The sequence below is a fragment of the Ceratotherium simum genome, chromosome 12 (genome assembly GCF_057802395.1).
Source record: "Ceratotherium simum simum isolate JZ-2026a chromosome 12, ASM5780239v1, whole genome shotgun sequence".
NCBI lineage: Eukaryota > Metazoa > Chordata > Mammalia > Perissodactyla > Rhinocerotidae > Ceratotherium > Ceratotherium simum.
The window spans coordinates 16,119,922-16,126,607 of record NC_141911.1 but is presented as its reverse complement, the minus strand read 5'-3'; the positions used below and the strand labels follow the sequence as shown (position 1 = coordinate 16,126,607).

Here is a 6,686-nt window from a genome sequence, read left to right as displayed (position 1 = left end):
TATACTCATAAATCAGTTGTTATGTGCAGATAGTGTAAATATCAGGTATAACTTACAATTATTTCAATTTTCTTAGGTTTTGTTATATAAATTAATTTAGAGAACAAAGTTATGCTATAAAAGAGCAAATTTGAAAAAAATCAGCTTCATTCAGTCTTCAATGGACTAACCTAATCCATTCTGTACACAATTTATATATTATCCCAGATCATCTCGGAGTAACCTACTCTCTGTCTTTGAGTTATCTTGCTTCAAAGACAGAGAGGCTGCAGTGAAAGCTTGCAGTATTCTCGTAGTTGAAAGCCCAGCTCCTGCACATTGGGTGGACTGGACAGAGAAAGGCCCTGGCTTTGCCAGAATTTGCTCTGAGGGTCTTGTATTGCGGGTGAGTTGACGTTTCATAAAGCACATTTTTAAAGTGGGATTTGGAGATGGGGTGGAGTAAACAGACAAATACCATCTTCTTCTACCAGTAGACAGTCAGTTACTGCCACAGTAATACTGTGTATCAAACCACCCAAAACTCAGTATTTTACAACCACCATTTAATTTTTACTCAAACATTTGTGGGACAGCCTGGGTTTGACTGTTCTAGCTGACCTTAGCTCGACTTGACTCTAGGCTACAGATTAGGATCAGGCAGGTCCATGTTTGTCTCATGCATCTGGGACCAGCAGGCAATCTGACGTGTGGGAGAAGAGCCTAAGCCCACAAGCACATTTAACCAGCACATTTAAGCCTCTGCTTGCATCATGGCTCTTAATAGCCCAATGTCCAAAGGAAAGCACATGTCCAAGCATAAATTCAATAAGGTAAGGAAACATACTTTGCCTCTAATGAGGAGAACTGCAAAGCTATAAAGCAAAGGGAATGGATATAGGTATAGAGTGAAGAATCAAAATCAGTAATAAAGTCTACTACAGTGAGAAATCAGCTGCATTTTTTTGAGTGGGTGTGTGAATCTCAGGTAAGGTTTATTAAACACACTTTCCATTTGCTCTTCCTTCTCCCCTCCCTTACTTCCCCTTTTCCTTCACTGCTGCTTCTCTGGAGTTGCATCCAGTAAAACTTCAGCACAGGGGCTGGCCCAGTGGCATAGTGGTTAAGTTTGCGCTTTCTTCTTTGGTGGCTGGGGGTTCATGAGTTCCGACCATGAGGGCCCACCTACACACCACTAGTCAAGCCATGCTGTGGTGGTGTCCCATGTGCAGAATGGAGGAAGATTGGCATGGATGTGAGCTCAGGGACAGTCTTCCTCAAGCAAAAAAGAGGAAGATTGGCAACAGATGTTAGCTCAGGGCCAATCTTCCTCACCCAGAAGAAAAACTTTAGCACAAAACTTTTTGCCTTAGACTCTGTTTTCTGGGAATTGTGGACTAGGAAGGTAGGTCTGGGATCACAAACGGACCTCGGATGGGATTTTGGAGTGAGGTTTTACGACTACATGAGGACAACAGGTATCCTATTATGATTGATAAGGAGGGTGTTGAAAACCACAAGTAGGCAGCGGTAGCACATTTGGTAAAACTTTCATTTGTGTCTAATATAAATAAGATAGAAGTAGAAGGTGACCATACAGGGATGTCAAGTATTTGCTGCACTTGAAGGCAATAACCGCAAAATGCATTGTAGCTTTTGCTGATGACATTTCAAGCCTTGCAGAAAGAATATAATAGGTTCAGTAGGTTCAGTACAGTGAATAGCCAACTTAAAGCATGTTGTGATACACAAGGGGCTTTCATATGGTCTTTAAAGAAAAACCTCATATGTCTTTAAAGGAGAAAAACTCAGTAACCTGAAGCTGTTGAAAATAAAGTGAAGAATTTGAATTTATAAAAATGTCATTTCTGCAAGAGACAGTAAATGTGCAGTCTTATGTCAAAATCAGAACCCTGATTTGGTAGGAATGGAACTCAAACCTGGGATGGATACATTTGGATAAATGAGCTAAGGAATCTTGAAATCCTAAATGCCAGCCAGATCACCTGACTGGCAAAAGCAGCTTCCTCTCCCTTCCTATGCGGGGAAAGACCTTGGACTGGTTAATGGATAGGTCAGGGCAAAACATTGATCCCGTAATAACTATTGCCAAATTAAAGTTCCGCTCAGAGATGGCCCTGAAAGATAAGAGTGAAGGAAAGTTTTCCGAGTGGGTAGATACATTTTTTTTGTATTGACGCAGCAAAAGCTGCAATACTTTTTCTTATCATTTTCACCCTATGAGGGAGAGGTGGCTAGAGATATGAATCTATACTGACTCAAAAGCTTATAGTTTGGCCAGTTTGTCAATGACCTCGAATAAACAAGATTGAGAACTCAGAGATAAGGAACTCGGAAGAAGATACGTGTGGATAGATCCTTGGAAATGGGCAGAAAGACCTGCAAATGGTGAACTAGCAGGCAAAGAGAAAAGATACTGTAGATGGTAAATGGAACCTGTTTAGCATGAAAACCTGGGATTGCAGAGGGAAATATGCCTGGAACTCCAGGGATTCACTATGTCTTATGTTTCTTTGAGGGCCAGTAATAACTGTAAAAGGGCATTTGCAACAAGCATAGCTCTACAAGTAGAAGGAAACTAAGGCTCTGTAGCTCTTGATGATGTGGGGCCAAGACAAAGGTTAGACAAACAAGACACACAGGGCATAAATTTAAGGAGGCCCTCTCCAGGGTCAGCTCTTGCAAGATCCTAACAGTATCTTCTTAAATTTTACTCATTTTAGTCCAGGCCTTTGGTTTGGATCACTCACTTTTTTAGCCACCAATTAGACCAGGGTGAAGAAAAATCTAAAAAGTTGGTGGAGGGAGTAAATGAAAACCAGTTGTAATCCTGGGATCAGCTGTTGTATTAAGTCTTTTCAGACTTTGCAGCTATCCACCTCTTCCCCTCTTCATGAAGAAGTGGAGGCACATGACTGAGATCAGGATATCTTGAGAGGGTTGAGTGAATCAAAATGACACAAAGATTGTGCTGGATTCAGCTTATGTGCCACCCCAGATAGTCAGTCTTTCCTGCTTCCCCTCCAGGATTTGGCAACTTTTCCTGCTGGTGCTAGTGACAGCAGGCATTATTTCTCTGGTTATGAAGCCCACGCTACTGCACCTGTCACCAAAGTTGCCCCTAAAACACCGTGTGTGCCTACGCTTACAAGAAGAGAGTAGCGCATACATACACTAGCTAAACTTGACCCCTAGGAGCTTTGGCTTCTTCAGAGCCTGACTCAAGATGCTAGATGACACAGCCCCAAAGAGCAGGAGAGTTGGTCTGCTGTTGGGTGAACTTAGTCCCGCGGGAGATAGAAGTAAGAGAGAGGCAAAGATAGTTTGTGCATCTTCCACATCTATTCCAACTGAATGTTCTGAGATGCAGTGGTTTCAAAAGTCTTGTCTCAATATGTACCAGTGAAACTGAGTAATCAGTAACATTATTATGTAGCAGTGACAAGTACTTGGTAATGCATCGCTTGTATTTTCCTTTATTCACTTTTTTTGTGTGTGTGTGAGGAAGATTAGCCCTGAGCTAACATCTGTTGCCAGTCCTCCTCTTTTTGCTGAGGAAGATTGGCCTTGGGCTAACATCCATGCCCATCTTCCTCTGTTTTATATGTGGGACACCTGCTACAGCATGGCTTGATGAGCGGTGCATAGGTTCATGCCCAGGATCTGAACCCTCAAACCCCGGGCCGCCAAAGTGGAGCACACAGACTTAACCACTACGCCACCGGGCCTTTCTTCACTTTTTATTCCCTTTATTTTTTCCCTCATTTCTTCTTCTCTAGGAATCTCTCTTCTCCCACCCCAATAAAACATTAACATGAAAGCTTTTTGTCTCTACGTCTTTTTTCTAGGGTTCACGACAAAGATAATATCAATCATGACCTATTTTCATAACTTCACATTCTCTGCTCCATTCTTCCTTTATATATTTTTGGCAAGTAACAAATAAATCAACACTATTTGAGGAAAAATAAGCTAATAAGCAAAGTACTACAGCTCTTCTCAGCAGCATGTGTTGCTGCTCTATTAATTTCAGTGTTTAACTACTACAGAATGAGCCTCCAGCAGAGCATTACCTGGCAACCACTAAAAATGCAAACACATTGCTAACTGCAGCTTCACATCCCCCAGCCAATCAGAAACAACATAATCATAAGCTATCTGCAGCTAAGCTGCACTGGGAAATGTTATTTGGCTGAAAAGAAGGTAACTATTTGCTTGTTTCAAGATGAAACATTTCCTCTGACACATTTGAAAGAGAATGTTAAAAACAACAATAATAATAAAGCTTAGTAAGCTAACTTTCTATTTGTACCATGTGGACAGAAATTCCGTTAACTTAGAAGAGTAAATTTCCATCTTTTCCTACACCTGGATTCTGAAAGCAATGAACTGGGTATGCAGTTTCTGGCACAGTACCTCTCTTACATAAACTGTTAATGGAACTTTCTGGAAGTATAGAGAGCTGGCTATTCCACCCTCAAAAGAATCTCTACAGAACTTCACATTTTGTCATCAAAGTCCAGGAAGAAAAATTAAAAGTTTTAAAAATTAGACTTCAAAGTCCAGAAGTTTTTAATGTGTGTAGAAATTTGGTAATATTATAAATGTGGCATTTTTAAGATTAATATATTATGTTTGTGCTCTGTATGATGCATCTCCCATGTCTAAGGTGTTTGCATTCTGAAAGTTTAAATTTAGAACATTATGCACTGATTACTCAACATGATAAGCAAAGACTGAACTTCTAAAATCTTAATAGTACTATTATCTAGACCTATATTGATCATTTATTGTGCTAAATACTTTATTTGAAATATCTCATTGAGTATTGTCAAGGACCTACCTGAGAGATGATATCATTATCCCTACATTATTTATAAAGTATCTGAAACTTACAGAGTTTATGTTATTTACTTTTGCATAACTAGTAAGTGACAGAGCTCAAACTCAATGTCAATGTTATTTGACTCCAGAATTTATGTTCTGTGAATTGGACTTGCAATAAAATTGTTAATAATCACCCCCGCTCACTAAAATCAGGGAACCTTGGCTTTCTTTCTCTTCCTTTTCTAAGCCGTGCTTCTGTCACCTCAAAGCAATTACACATCTTGTCTCCACTGCCTGAAATGCTTTGTCTGCAAGAATTTACATGGCTGGCTAGTCATTCAGGTGTTAATAAAAAAACAAAAACAAAAAACTTTAGCTGAAAGGCCTGCCTTGGTCAACCCATCTACAACACTTATCCTTCCGTCTGGTTGTCTAGCATCACCCTATTTGGTTTTCTTCATATTACTTATGACAATTGGATATTATCTTGTTCGTTTGTTTGTTTTCTTGCTTTATTTTTTTTTATCCTCAACAGAAAATAGCAGAGATCTTGACTTTTTTATTTATCACTGATTTCTCATGACCTATAAAAATCCTGACACTTGGTAGGTCCTTAAAAATTATCTATTAAATGAATAAATGCATAGTGTGTTAGGAACAAATTGTTGCTCCAAGTAATTCTGTATATTAAACACTAGGCATATGTTCAATTGACAACAATGAGTTATTGTTGGTTAGTGTACACAGTATAAACTCATTAATTCCAAATAAATAATGTTAGAATTATAGAGGTTGAGTTCTCAGATAGATTCTTACTACCAACTTGACTTTCTCAGTCTTTATTTCTTGAAATAATAGTCTATTCTTTCACATCCCCAAGAGTCTTATCAGCTGTACAGACACAGCACCCCCGCCACACACACATATATTCTACTGAAACTACTTTCCCTAAAGTCACAAATTAGTTCTGAATCATCAAAAACAACAGCCCTTCTTCACTTAATGATCTTTATCATTTTTTCCAGAAAATACTTGCTATCATATGCCCTTTCTTAAATTTTCTTTTTTTTCCTTCTTTGACACTATAGTCCCCTGACTTTCCTTCAATGTCTGTCCACTTGTTTTCACCAAGTGACTCCTTTTCTTCGTCATGAACAAGTTATGTGAGATCTTGTGGATATCCCCAACAAGGATGTCGAGGGACTGAAGAAACTCAACAAGAATAAGAAGCTGGTCCAGAAGCTGGCTAAGAAGTATGGTGCCTTTTTGCCTTCAGAATCTCTGATCAAGCAGATCCCACAAATCCTGGGCCTTGGCCTACATAAGTCTAGCAAGTTCCTTTTCTTGATGAACCACAGTGAGAATATGGTGGCCAAAGTCAATGAAGTGAAATCCGTGATCAAATTCCAGATCAGGAAGGTGCTGTGTCTGGCAGTGGCCATTGGTCACGTGAAGATGACAGATGATGAGCTTGTGTACAACATCCACTTAACTGTCAATTTCCAAGTGTCATTGTTCAAGAATTGTCAGAACGTCTAGGTTTACACATCAAGAACACCAGGGGCAAGCCCCAGCATCTGTACTAAAGCACAGGTTAATATCCCTAAGTTATTTATTACTTTATTGATCTTGTCACTTCAGTCTCTCTACATGGTTTTGATCTTGTCACTTGAGTCTCACTACATGTATAAATGACTGAGTTCCTACCATGTTTCATACACTGTGCTAGATGTTAGGAAAACACTGATAAAACTAAATCTTGATGTGAAGGCTAGGGGAGGTCAAGGATAAGTCCAGGTGCTAGGCTTGGACAATGGTCATATGTTGCTCCCATTCATTAAGGTAGGGATTTCAGAAGA

General features: G+C 39.5%; 1 pseudogene; it reads left to right on the top strand.

Moving 5' to 3' along the window:
* Positions 1-752: 752 nt before the first annotated feature.
* LOC101391849 (large ribosomal subunit protein uL1 pseudogene) lies at positions 753-6,366 on the top strand (annotated as a pseudogene).
* Positions 6,367-6,686: the final 320 nt, after the last annotated feature.